The sequence below is a fragment of the Myxocyprinus asiaticus genome, chromosome 49 (genome assembly GCF_019703515.2).
Source record: "Myxocyprinus asiaticus isolate MX2 ecotype Aquarium Trade chromosome 49, UBuf_Myxa_2, whole genome shotgun sequence".
Classification (NCBI taxonomy): Eukaryota; Metazoa; Chordata; class Actinopteri; order Cypriniformes; family Catostomidae; genus Myxocyprinus; species Myxocyprinus asiaticus.
The window spans coordinates 19,362,073-19,375,477 of record NC_059392.1 but is presented as its reverse complement, the minus strand read 5'-3'; the positions used below and the strand labels follow the sequence as shown (position 1 = coordinate 19,375,477).

The 13,405-nt window shown below is 33.5% G+C and overlaps 1 long non-coding RNA gene across 1 annotated transcript; it reads right to left on the bottom strand.

Annotated features, from left to right (window-relative positions):
- Positions 1-10,159: 10,159 nt before the first annotated feature.
- LOC127438165 (uncharacterized) lies at positions 10,160-13,191 on the bottom strand. Its single transcript, XR_007896659.1, has 3 exons — positions 13,049-13,191; positions 11,592-11,741; positions 10,160-10,298 (listed from the first exon to the last, which is right to left on the bottom strand). It is a non-coding gene; the product is annotated as an uncharacterized LOC127438165 (long non-coding RNA).
- Between the last annotated feature and the right edge of the window lie 214 nt (positions 13,192-13,405).

Here is a 13,405-nt window from a genome sequence, read left to right as displayed (position 1 = left end):
TACTTTTTCCACAGCACTGTGAATGTTTAATGGGATGTGTTCAATAAAGACATGAAAGATTATAATTGTTTGTATTTTGTTATCTTAAGCACATTGTGTGTGTTTATACTTATGACTCTGATGAAGATGAAATCACATTTTATGACAAATTAATGCAGAAAACCAACTCTTACCACTGAACTTTTGTGTGTTGAATTGTGTTGTGAATTCAAAACTTCTGCTTACTGTCTGCTTTACTGTTAAACAGGAGTGGTGAAATTTTGCAACCCTAAATGCCCAGTATTGCAATTTTGCAGTGTTTTTCCAAAATTCACCTTTAAGCAAAATTTGCTTAAAAATCATTGTACTCTAAACTCATCTTCCGAGATGTTTGCTTCAGTACAGTTCACTTTAAAGGGGAGTGAAATGAAGTGAATTGAAATTTTTCAATAAATTACAAATATTACATGAATTCAACTAATTTCACTAACATCTAAAAATGTTTGGCATTATATAAAAAAATTGATATCAAAATAGTGTGTCTGCAGTTGAAAATTCTAAGCATAGTTCTTTATTTGTTATAATAAGATATAGAAGATATTAAACCAGGATAGAAATGAATGCATTACATTTTATGGATGAAACCCATATGTGCATTCAGGTATATTCCCACGCTCTCTCTACGTCTGAAACATACTCTACATAAGTACATACATGTAGACGCTACGCAAGCCTGATTTCACATGCCGTTGTTTTCCGAAATTTGGGGGCTATAGCATATTTTAGCATAAACTGTTGTCTTCTATGGTCAGTTTTCTCTACTATCATGGCAGAGCACCAGTTTGAAGAGAATCTTGCTGGGCATGTTAATTGAAGTTAGTTTAGTCACAAATTTAAAGTATTATAATGGATATGACAAGTTAGTAGTTAAGAAAATACTCATACATGCTGTGTTGAGCATGTAAGACATGCTGCATATACTGCAGAACTAGACATACATACAATCCCCCTAAATTTAGACCGGTGGTGCTGAGGAGGAGGAGGGTTTCAGAGAGAAAACTCTCATAGCACTGCAGTAAAAACCGGCTTACCGGGACGGCTTACAAACGACTGAGGCAATTTCAACGGTAGACAAATAGGAAGTACAAAAGTGCATTTGCGGACTTGCGTAGAGTATGTTTCTGGCCTATCTTTTTCTCTACTTTATTTCTTTGTCTCTCTGGTTCTTGCTCAATATCTTGACAACATTCCTACTTTCATTCGGTCTTTCCTTCATTCTGTCTTCTCTTTCTCTCCTGCAGGTATGGATTCAGAGGTCAGTGCTCTCACTTTGTGTTCAGAAGACTTCAGGCAGGCTCTGTCAGGCCTTCAGCTGTCCGTCTCTGAACATTAGCTCAATACATATAAACTCATCCAGCAGAAACTCGCAGCAAAATAACTCAAGAACCACCAGCTGCGATGATTGTGTGTAAATCAGCTTTCCCTTCCATGTTAATGGAATATTTGTGGTTCAATACAAGTGAAGCTCAATTAGGAGCATTTGTGGCATGATGTTGATTACCACAAAAAGTAATTTCGACTCGTCCCTCGTTTATGAATAAAGCGGCTACAGTGAATCACTCACAATGGAAGTGAATGGGGTCGGTCCTTAAACGCTAAAATACACAGTTTCAAAAATATAGATAAAAGATGTAAACATTATGCATGATAACATGATTTTTAGCTAATAAAATGCTAATGTAAGTTATATCCAATTGTATTACAGGGTTGCGTTGTCATGGCAACAAAGTTGTTAAATTGGATATAACTTTACACAGGTAAGGTTAGTAAATTATTTTATCACACTAAAATCATGTTAACACGTATAATGTTTACATCTTGTGGCTATACTTTTGAAACAGTCTGTATTTTAATGTTTATGGACTGGCCCCATTCACTTCCATTATACTGTAAGTGCCTTATTGTAATTGTGATTTTTGCTGGGTTTTTTTTTGTTTTGTTTTTTTTATAAATGAGAGATGAGTCAAAATTATCTTTTTTTGTGGAAATGAACATTATGCCACAAGTGCTGTTAATTGATCTTAACTTGAATTGCACATGGAATATAACTTTAATCTGACTAGCCTAACCAGCCATGATGGGCTACAGGACTTTTTGTCGATCATTTGGTTTCTATTTCTACTACCAAGCAGCATCACACTTGGTAGTCCACAGTAAAATCTCACTGATTAAAAATCCCGCTCCTAATATAAGTACATTAAATATCAAATTTGTCCAAACAAGTGTGGACAGGTAAACTTGTTAATTAAAATAATTGGAATCTTGTCGCATCACGTCTGGTTAGGACATGGTATAATACACTGTTCTTACTCTTTTAAAGAATCTTTTTCTTTAATGATTTAAATATCTCACCAAAGAACACCTGAAAAGGAAATAAGAAAAAGTCAATATATCTTATGTCGAACCTGCCCATGTCTACTTTCCTATACCGCAGGATTTCCATGCATTTCTTCCTTTTTTAAGGGTTTCATCTTGTATGCTTGAATGGGAATCACACAGGTTGAAAAGTGGCAAATCAAAAGTTCATTAACTTCCTGCTTAGAGACATGATTAATCTTAAAGAATTTCTAACTAGCACTGTAATAACTGAAAAAAATGCTTAGCTAGACTGTCCGTGTGTTCAGAGGTGCTTGGTGAAGGGCATCTAATTACAATGCAAAGTGAAAATATTTATACACAATAGACATCTTGATCTAAATGTTCAAGCTTTCCGCGGTACACAAGCATGCATTGGTCACACTTTATATTAAGTGGTTAGTTTTAAATAATTGAATTATATTAATTTAAATTTAAATGTTATGCCAATGTTAATAAAAGCTGGCTAATACCAGCAGTTTGATTTGTACAGATTTGAGAATATCTGTATATAGAGTGAAAGGTAAATGATAAACCGGTTGTTAATATTTTTTTAATAAACTGGAAAAAGTACACATTTTATAAAGGTTTTATTTTTTGATTGTATAAATGTAAAAAATACTTAATCTTCATCATCGTTATCATAATCATTTTGTTACTATGCATGTGTAACAATGACAAATGGGATGACTTAATATAAAGTGTTACCTTGTTTATTCAATGAATTACTAAGTAGAAGCTAAAAATGATCTAAAATGAAATGTATGTAATTCTTCAAACAAATCTAATTGTCTGCTTTGAGAGAGTAGCTAAAGATAAAGGACGATATAATCAAAAAAGACTAAACTGTTCAAAGAGAAGATTTTGTAAATTTTCAAACTTTGCAAACATGTATTTTGTGACTCATTATGCTATAGCTTGTTAACCACCTGCCTAATATTGTGTAGGTCCCTATTGTGCCACCAAAACAGTGCCAACCTGCATCTCAGAATAGCATTGTAAGGGTGTGTTCACACTTGGCAGGTTTGGTTCGATTAAAACGAACTCTGGTGTGATTGCTCTGTTAGTGCAGTTCATTTGAACAAGTGTGAACACTGTCACCCGAACCTTGGTGCGCACCAAACACCTGAATAGTGGGTCTCGGTCCGCTTCCAAACGAACTCTGGTGCGGTTCGATTGATATAAGAACACAACATGGACCAAAGACGTCTAAATGGACCAAAAACAGGAAGTAATTTGCCTAATACTGACCTCAAGCATACCTGGTTCTTCTCATTATAGGAGCTATGTTGCCCATTACAGTTCGGTACAGCCGTTGGAACCGCCGTCAGCCGTCCTTGCAGCATATCTTCATTTGTGTGTGCAACGGAGGAATTCCTGGCGCTGTTTTGACTCCTTTACACATTTTATTAGCTCTTCGTTTGTTCTCGGCTGGTAAAAATACCACCATATATACATATATAAATCTAACGAGTGCATTTCGCCCAGCAGCCAGCATTGTTTTGGATGTTTGGCAAGTTCCGTCAAAAAATATATGTCATAAAAGCTGTCCAATCAGGTTGTGACTTTTTCCTGATGCCTTTGGTTTTGTATCGTTAGTTTCCGTGTTAAAAATGCTAGTGTGAACACTCAGCGAACCAGGACTAAATGTATCATTTTCTTTTTTGGTCCGGATCAAGAGGACCAAGAGAACTGAACTACAAGTGTGAACACACCCTAAGATGATATTCTTCTCACCACAGTTGTACAGAGCGGTTATCTGAGATACCGTAGACTTTGTCAGTTCGAACAAGTCTGGTCATTCTCTGTTGACCTCTCTCATCAACAAGGCGTTTCCATTCTGAGTAAATTCTAGAGACTGTTGTGTGAAAATCCCAGGAGATCAGCAGTTACAGAAATACTCAAACCAGCCCATCTGGCACCAACAATCATCCATGCGATTATCTAATCAGCCAATTGTGTGGCAGCAGTGCAGTGCATAAAATCATGCAGATACGGGTCAGGAGCTTCAGTTAATGTTCACATCAACCATCAGAATGAGGAAAAAAATGTGATCTCAGTCTGCGTGGCATGATTGTTGGTGCCAGATGGGCTGGTTTGATTATTTCTGTAACAGCTGATCTCCTGGGATTTTACACACAACAGTCTTTAGAACTGGCACAATTTTGGGGGCATGAGGGGGACCTACACAATATTAGGCAGGTGGTTTTAATGTTGTGGCTGATCAGTGTGTGTGTGTGTGTATATATATATATATATATATATATATATATATATATATATATATATATATATATATATAAAGACATATTATAATTATAAAATATATATTTTTCAATATAGAGAATGAAGCCTATTTTTAAGACTTTTAAGATTTTTTTCATTGTAATTGCATTTTCATGACAATTAAACACATTTTCCCCGAAATCTCATTACTTTAATGCAAAAAATAAATAAATTGTTATTACCATAATGTATTTAATGAATAATAATATATTATTTAAATTGTAAAATATTTGTACATCAGTGATATTTGTCGTACTACCTTAAAAACATTTTTTTGTTTACAGTACTTTTACTGTAAAACATTCCTGTTACTTTGATTTTAAAGTAATGTCATAACATAAACAATTGTACTGGTCCTAAATAAAAGTTTCATTATGGAAAACATAATTTCTTTGTTTTTTCTTTTGTTTTGGGGTGAAATAAATTATTATAAGAAATTATAATTAATAAGAAAGAAGTGAAGCATACATTTAAGCATATTATGATTTTTTTGTATTGTAACTATTTTCACGACAATTAAACATATTTCCCACAAAATTTTAAGTACGTAATGCAAAAAATCTCAATCTCATTACCGTAATATATATATATATATACAGTACTGTGCAAAAGTTTTAGGCACTTGTGAAAAATGTTGCATAGTGAGGATGTCTTCAAAAATAATGCCATAAATAGTTTTCATTTATCAATTAACATCATACAAAGTCCAGTAAATATAATAAAAGCTAAATTAATATTCGGTGTGACAACCTTTGCCTTTCAAACAGCACCCATTCTCCTAGGTACACCTGGACACAGTTTTTCTTGGTTGTTGGCAGACAGGATGTTCCAAGCTTCTTGGAGAATTCACCACAGTTCTTCTATCTATGTAGGCTGTCTCAATTGCTTCTGTCTCTTTATGTAATCCCAGACTGACACGATGTTCAGTGGGGGGCTTTGTGGGGGCCATGACATCTGTTGCAGGGCTCCCTGTTCTTCTATTCTAATAATTTCTATTTGCAAAAGTAATGTTTGTGAGTCTAACATTTATATTTCCTACTGACACACTAAAGCTGAAGATATAAATAACCATCTTAAGACAAATGCTTTTGTTGTACTGCCTTAAAAACAATCATTGTATTACACTAATTTTACTGTAAAGAAATGTCACAGTGCAAAAAATCTTAATAGTCTTAAGATTTCATTGCTTGATTTTATGAATGGAATTTAAAAAAATTTAATTTATAAATTATTTTAGATCAAATATGATCCAGACTTTAACGGGCTACAAGAGATTCATCCTAACAATTAGTGGAAAACATTGTGTTCTTTCTTAAAATGTTAATTACTAACTTACAATCAATATATTATTGACAGGAATTGTCAAATAACATCTTAAAAATTTGTTTTGAAATGAAAAAATAAAATAAAAAGTACTCATATTATTATGATGATAGACAATAATTTTTTAAAATGTTGGTTTTTAAAATATTGTCCAAGAAAGAAGTTTGAAGTGTGATAAAAACTATTGGGGAAGGTTGTTGTAATTGTTTTACTCCTTATCAGGACAGACATAAGGTCAGTCTGACCGGATCAACAGTATGTAAAACCTACTGTTTTGCTAGCTTACAGCATCTATACATCTTTTTTTTTTTTTTTTTTTTTTTTTTACGCACATCATTTGTCATCAAAAAATAAAGATCCCTGAAATCCTGACCACAGAACACAGTAAAAGCACTGTCAACCAAAGGCACTTAAAAGAATAATGATAGCAATAATGTAGTGACACGCAGTGTAGTGTATTGAAGCATGACAGATGTGTATTTGAGAGAAGAATGAACAAATGTCAGTGTGATGCTCCAGATTTTAGTCGGGGGGTCTGGATCTTTGTGGAAGATCCCTCATTTTCACAGCAAATTCTGAACCCCTTCTGGATTTGCTTAGGCGTTTAGTTCGTAAGTTAGGTAGATATGGGTAATGTAGTTTCTCTGTTTCTTGATTTGCGTCCATCTCGGCAGCATGCGTGGTCTCTCTCTGTCTCAACAACTCAAGTGAAATGTGGCATTCGACTGCAGGTTCTGCAACAGAACAGAATGCATGTGAGATTTGGCTCTTTTTTAAATGGGTCTTTCTTTTGAATGGCTCCAGGATTGTCAACCGTCTAAAACAACATCTCATTGCATAATTTATTATATTTTGGTGGCACTTTTCATGGATAGGGTACAAAATAAGGCAAGTGAAATGAGGTGCTTAAGCTTCAGAAAATGTTGTTTGTCCACCTCAGGGTGTGAAACTAAATATTATATGACTGGTTTTGTTTTACATTTATTTTATTTGAAATACTTGAGATTTGCAGTACGTTTTGCAATACGACTTTTATTCCAATAGAGACCGACCAATCAACAAACATAATTTCAAATCAATAAGATACAGACATCAACTTTTCACTAACTTCCTATCCAAAACGTTATTTTATGAAAGGAAACATCAGTGAACAAATTGTGTTACATATTCCATATTTAATCATGCAATACAAAATATTGAAATATGTCCAACATAGACACATGACAACTCATCATAATTCGTATGAGATGGAGAAATCCCAAGATATCATACAATTTCTTATGACTCCGCCATCTTGAGTTGTTCTGAGACTTTGTACGATATTTTAGGATTTCGTAATTTCGTACTAATTATTTCGAGTGTTATTACAAGTGAACAAGGGACGATGTTGAATGTTCAATATGGCGAAAAGCATGCTGTTATAGGGTTGTGTGCAAAATGTGGGACGTAGCTAACATTCTGCTTTTAGTTAATTACATTTTATTTTAATTAATTACTACGAGATGTCATGAGACTTTGTATAATATCTTACAATTTCACCATTCACAATCTTGGACGAATTATTACAGATTGTCATGAGACTCCATATGATATCTTATGATTTCGCAATCTCAGACAAATTATTACAAGTTGTCATGAGACTTTTTACGATATCTTACAATTTTGTCATTTCGTACAAATTATTACAAGTTGTGATGAGACTCTCTGTATGATGTCTTACGATTTTGCCATCTCGTACAAATTACTACGAGTTATCCTGAGACTTTGTACGATATCTTACGATTTCGTCATCTCGTTCAAATTATTCCGAGTTGTCATGGGCCTATGTTGCATGTTGGAAAATATGGGGAAAAGCATGCTGTAATAGGGTTGTGTGCAAAATGTGGGACGTAGCTAACATTCTGCTTTTGGTAAACACAATTTTATTTTAATTAAGCATTACGAGTTGTCATGAGACTTTGTATAATATCTTACGATTTCACAATCTTGGAAAAATTATTCAGATGTGTCATGAGACTCTGTACGATATCTTACAATTTCAGCATCTCTGACTAATTATTATGAGTTGTCAAGAGACTCCATAAGATATGTTATGATTTTGCCATCTTTTATGAATTATTACAAGTTCTCATGTGACTCCGTATGATATATTTACGATTTCACAATCTCAGGCGAATTATTACGAGTTTTCATGAGACCATATGATATCTTATGATTTCACCATCTCCAATGAATTATTACGAGTTGTCATGAGACTCTGTATAATATCTTAATATTTCGCCATCTCGTACAAATTATTACAAATTGTCATGAGACTTCATACGATATCTTGCGATTTCACAATCTCGGACAAATTATTACGAGTTGTCATGAGACTTCATACGATATCTTATGATTTCACCATCTCCAATGAATTATTACGAGTTGTCATGAGACTTTGTATAATATCTTAATATTTCGCCATCTCGTACAAATTACTACAAATTGTCATGAGATTTCATACGATATCTTGCAATTTCACAATCTCGGACAAATTATTACGAGTTGTCATGAGACTTCATACGATATCTTATGATTTCACCATCTCCAATGAATTATTACGAGTTGTCATGAGACTTTGTATAATATCTTAATATTTCGCCATCTCGTACAAATTATTACGAATTGTCATGAGACTTCATACGATATCTTACGATTTCACCATCTTGAATGAATTATTACGAGTTGCCAAGAGACTTTGTATAATATCTTAAGATTTCGCCATCTTGTACGAATTATTATGAGTTGTCATGAGACTTCATACAATATCTTAAGATTTCGCAATCTCTGAAAAATTATTACGAGTTGTCATGAGACTTCATACGATATCTTACGATTTCACAATCTCTTATGAATTATTACGAGTTGTCATGAGACTTCATATGATATCTTATCATTTTGCAATCTCGGACGAACTATTAAGAGTTGTCATGAGACTTCATATGATATCTTCCGATTTCACCATTTCCAATGAATTATTACGAGTTGTTTTGAGACTTTATATAATATCTTAATATTTCGCCATCTCGTACCAATTATAACGAGTTGTCATAAGACTTCATACGATATCTTACGATTTTGCAATCTCAGATGAATTATTATGAGTTTTCATGAGAGTTCATAAAATATCTTACGATTTCACCATCTCGGACGAATTATTACGAGTTTTTATGAGACTTCAAATTATAACTTAGAATTTCGTTATCTTATACAAATTAGTACAAGTTGTGATGAGGCTCTGTATGATATCTTGTGATTTTGCCATCTTGTACAAATTAGTACAGATTGTCATGAGACTTTGTACAATATCTTATGATTCACCATCTTGCACAAATTATGATGAGTTGTCATGGGACTATGTTGAATGTATAATATGGGGAAAAGCATGAGTTATAGGGTTAGGTAAAAAAATGTGGGACGTAGCTAACATTCTGCTTTTGGTTAATTACATTTAGATAATTAAAAATAGTTTTTTACAACCAACAATTAATAAAATATCAATTCACCAAATTATTATGGAATTGTTGTATAATTGTAATTGTTTGATACAGTCGAAAAGGTAAAGAGGTGGGGCAGACCTAAATATTCATTTTATACAGACATTTTAAATCTTTAAAACTCGCTACTTTTCATGCAAATTTACTTTTACGTTAGATAATAGTTTATCAAATCTAACAGTTTACAAAAAGGTATTTGTGCCTCTAATGTTTTAAAAAATAAATTTTTTGGACCTTATTTGTGGAAAGTGCCTGGTAATTTATTTGCTGCACTGGTAAAAATAATAGTTCAACAGATTTAATAAGTAATCATTAACAGTTTTTCAATCACACAGTTTTGGGTGTCGACTTATGCCCTCATATTTCTCGTTCAAGTCAACCAGTCTTCTGTTTAAACCAACAACATTTCCATTTCATGGAATGAATACCTGCTTCATTACAATTTCATGACACACAGTATAATCAAAATCCAGTTAAATCAATCAATGTCTTGTTGTAACGTCTAAATTTGATTTACTGTGTCATGGAAGTTATTATTAGTGGAAGACAGAAGATTTGTTTGATGTTGAGTTTAAGAGCTCACACTGACATGCAACAATAACCATATTTACCGCTTACGTGGCCTTTGCTACTTTTGTGCGCTTCATCCTTTTCCTCCGCATGAGGGTGACCTGTGGTCTCTTCAAGCCGGCGATAAGCAGCAGCAGTCTGGGTCGGGACTTGGTGAGCCAGCTTCTCAGTAGCGTCCCCTTGGGAAACCTGGAACGCACCAGAACTTATGAGTCCAGTGTGTTTGCATCACTTACGCGTCATGGTTATTGATTCTGTAATCCATAACATATCTGTGGTTGTACCTACATCAAGATTCATTCTTTCTTATATATTCAATTTATTTGTATTTATTATATTGTCTGAAATGGTGTGGAGTGTCCATATTGGTTTGACTTGCATGTAGAGACTAAAGGCAAATTAATAGTTTTTCCCTGAGTATTTTTTTTTTACCTAAATTGGCAATCTTAGAACATGGAAGCAAACAATTCAGTATTGCCAAAGCCTTGTAAATTTTATACTATCAAATTATGTTTACTTTGGTTTTAGAAACTGGGTTGTGTCTGGCACAGTACATTTGTAAATAACAATTTTAAGTATACATTATGGTAGAGTTTGTTGTACTGACTGAAATTGAATTCATGCCAATTTTTATAAATGTAATTGGATAAAAAAAAAAAAAAATCATATTTGTAGTTTAATATTTGTGGAAATATGATTATACAACAACTGAAAATAAATCATATATATATATATATATATATATATATATATATATATATATATATATATATATATATATATATATATATCAAAACTGTGTTATATTTTAGCATCTTCAAAGTAGTCACCCTTTGCCTAGAATTTGCAGACATGTACTCTTGCCATTTTCTCAAACAACTTCTTGAGGTATCAAGGTATATATATATATATATATATATATATATATATGTGTGTGTGTGTGTGTGTGTGTGTGTCTGTGTGTGTGAATATTAAAATATTTATAGATAATTGTAGTATTTGGTAGTACAAAAAAGATTTTGAGGAGATACGGTCATGACAAGTTACTGGAAAGCAATAAATAAATAAATCTAATTTTCAGTATGGTAATATGAAAAATAATATATTAATTAAATTCTACAATACATTTGTAAAGTACAGCTGTGAGTTTGCATCATGGTAGGGTTTGTTTTCCTGAAATGAATTCTTGTTGATCTGAATAAATATTCTTGTGAGTAGAGATTCATTACTGTATTACCTTAATGAGTGTATTTTCCATTATGGTAATGAGCATTTGGGTTGGGGCTTATCTTTGCTCAAGTCATAAAAATAATGTCACAGTGCTAAAATAATCATAATAGTTCTAAAAATAGGCATCATTTTCTTTTTTTATCCTGTCTTCATTCAGCACTGTGGAGATTTAACATTTTATTTTTGAACTGAATTGTTTTCAGAATGACGTCTGGTACATTTACATAACTGAATGCACAGATTTTATCTTACATTTCAATTCCGCAATGTATTTGTCTCTTCATGTCCAGTCACCTAAACAATACTCAGTCACTGTTGTGTTCAAGATGTGATGTCAAGATGTTCAAGTTTTTCACCATGTTCAATAATGTTTTTGCCTTCACTAGTTCATTTTAAATGGTCCTGTGGTGTGACAAATGAATGTTTAATAGTGCAAGTATTCAATTTAGTCTTAATTAATATGAGATCATAAAAGCTGCATGCATAATAATTATAAAGAATTAGCAAAATGCTGTTTAAAAAAAGTTTTACATAGAGTATAGCATGTCACAGTATTTCCCATCAACTTTTATGAATTATAAACTTGGAAACTCCATAGCTAGACTTTATAAAAGATCACATAAAGTCGACCTGCTAACATTATCACCAAGCTTAAATGGAACTGAAATTCCGCAGAATTCCAAGGAGTTCGAATCCATAACTTTTACAACATTTTCTACCCCTTGCCTGTTTGCATGGTTGTGACATTTTTTGCCTAATATCATAATGCTCTCAGCTACCATTAGACCACAACAGTCTGAAGAAAAGTGAAAATCCCATTCCTTTTCTCTATAGGCAAATTGATTCTCAGCGATAACTTCAAAACTTATAAAGACAGACCTACCGTGAGCTCCGAAGCTGTTAACCAATATGCTTCCATTGAAACCATCAGTCCGTGATATTTCTTCATCATTTTCTAAATATTGTGTTTAATAGCATAATTTCTGGTGAAAAACTACATTACCTGTGAATCCTGAAGGGAAATGATCCACCAATCAGAGAATCACGCCAAAGAGCTTTGCAGTTACCGCCCACTCCCATGACGCACTGTGAATGACACAATCGAATCGGTCTCCCTACAATCTCATACTACTTATAAATTTGTATATATCTGATTTTTTTAAATTTACAACTTTAAATCAATAGTTTTATTTTTTCCATCATTATTCAAATCAATTATGTAATTCGCAATGCTTCATGGGAATGTAGTTCATTCCTTCAAAAAAGACATTAAGTACATATTCTTGTACCTTTGTCTTTTTGCTCGATTTTCAAAAAAGTTTTTACTTCAAATCAAAGTTTGTAATGTGATTCACCTCGGAACTGGTTGTTTTGGTTCATGGCTTAGAACTTGGATTTTATAAAACTCAATGGAGAAAATTAATGGGAAACATACTTCTGGAGCTTAGACAGCTGAAAAAGTGGGCGAGCACTGTTGTGCTCTATCGGAGTGAATCACTCTCAGCTCAGTGATCAAATCCAATCCACAGATTATGCACAAAACAATGTGGAAAATGCGAAAAAGCCTTCAGATTTAAACTGGGTCTACATCGTGCCCTCTGCGCAATTTCGATAATCTCTCAAGAACAGACTAAATGAGAAGGATTCTTCTGTCACAATTTCACCGGATACAGGCACCAAAACATCCACTGAGAACATCAGAACAGTACCTCAACCAGTAACACTCCTCACCGAAGCACCATAGCAACAATTTTAGCTTCCTAAATACCGGCACATTCATTCATCAAACACAGTCACATTCTGGGGTAATAGCTGACAGTATAACCGCCTGAGCTTTTATATACAAGTCCGACCGCTTGCACGTCTGACTGCTGAGCTCAATGGAAAATATAAAACTTCAATTGTTTCGACTTTTGCTGGTTGAGCACGACCCAACAGGGCAGAGAGAGATCTAGCAACGTTTAGACATGCTACGGCCTTGCTGAAGCCATTGTTGTGTCCCCCAGTGGGGCTTGATGTAAATGTGGTGAGAGCAACATTGTTTGTTTCGTGTGCCTTGTTTTCCT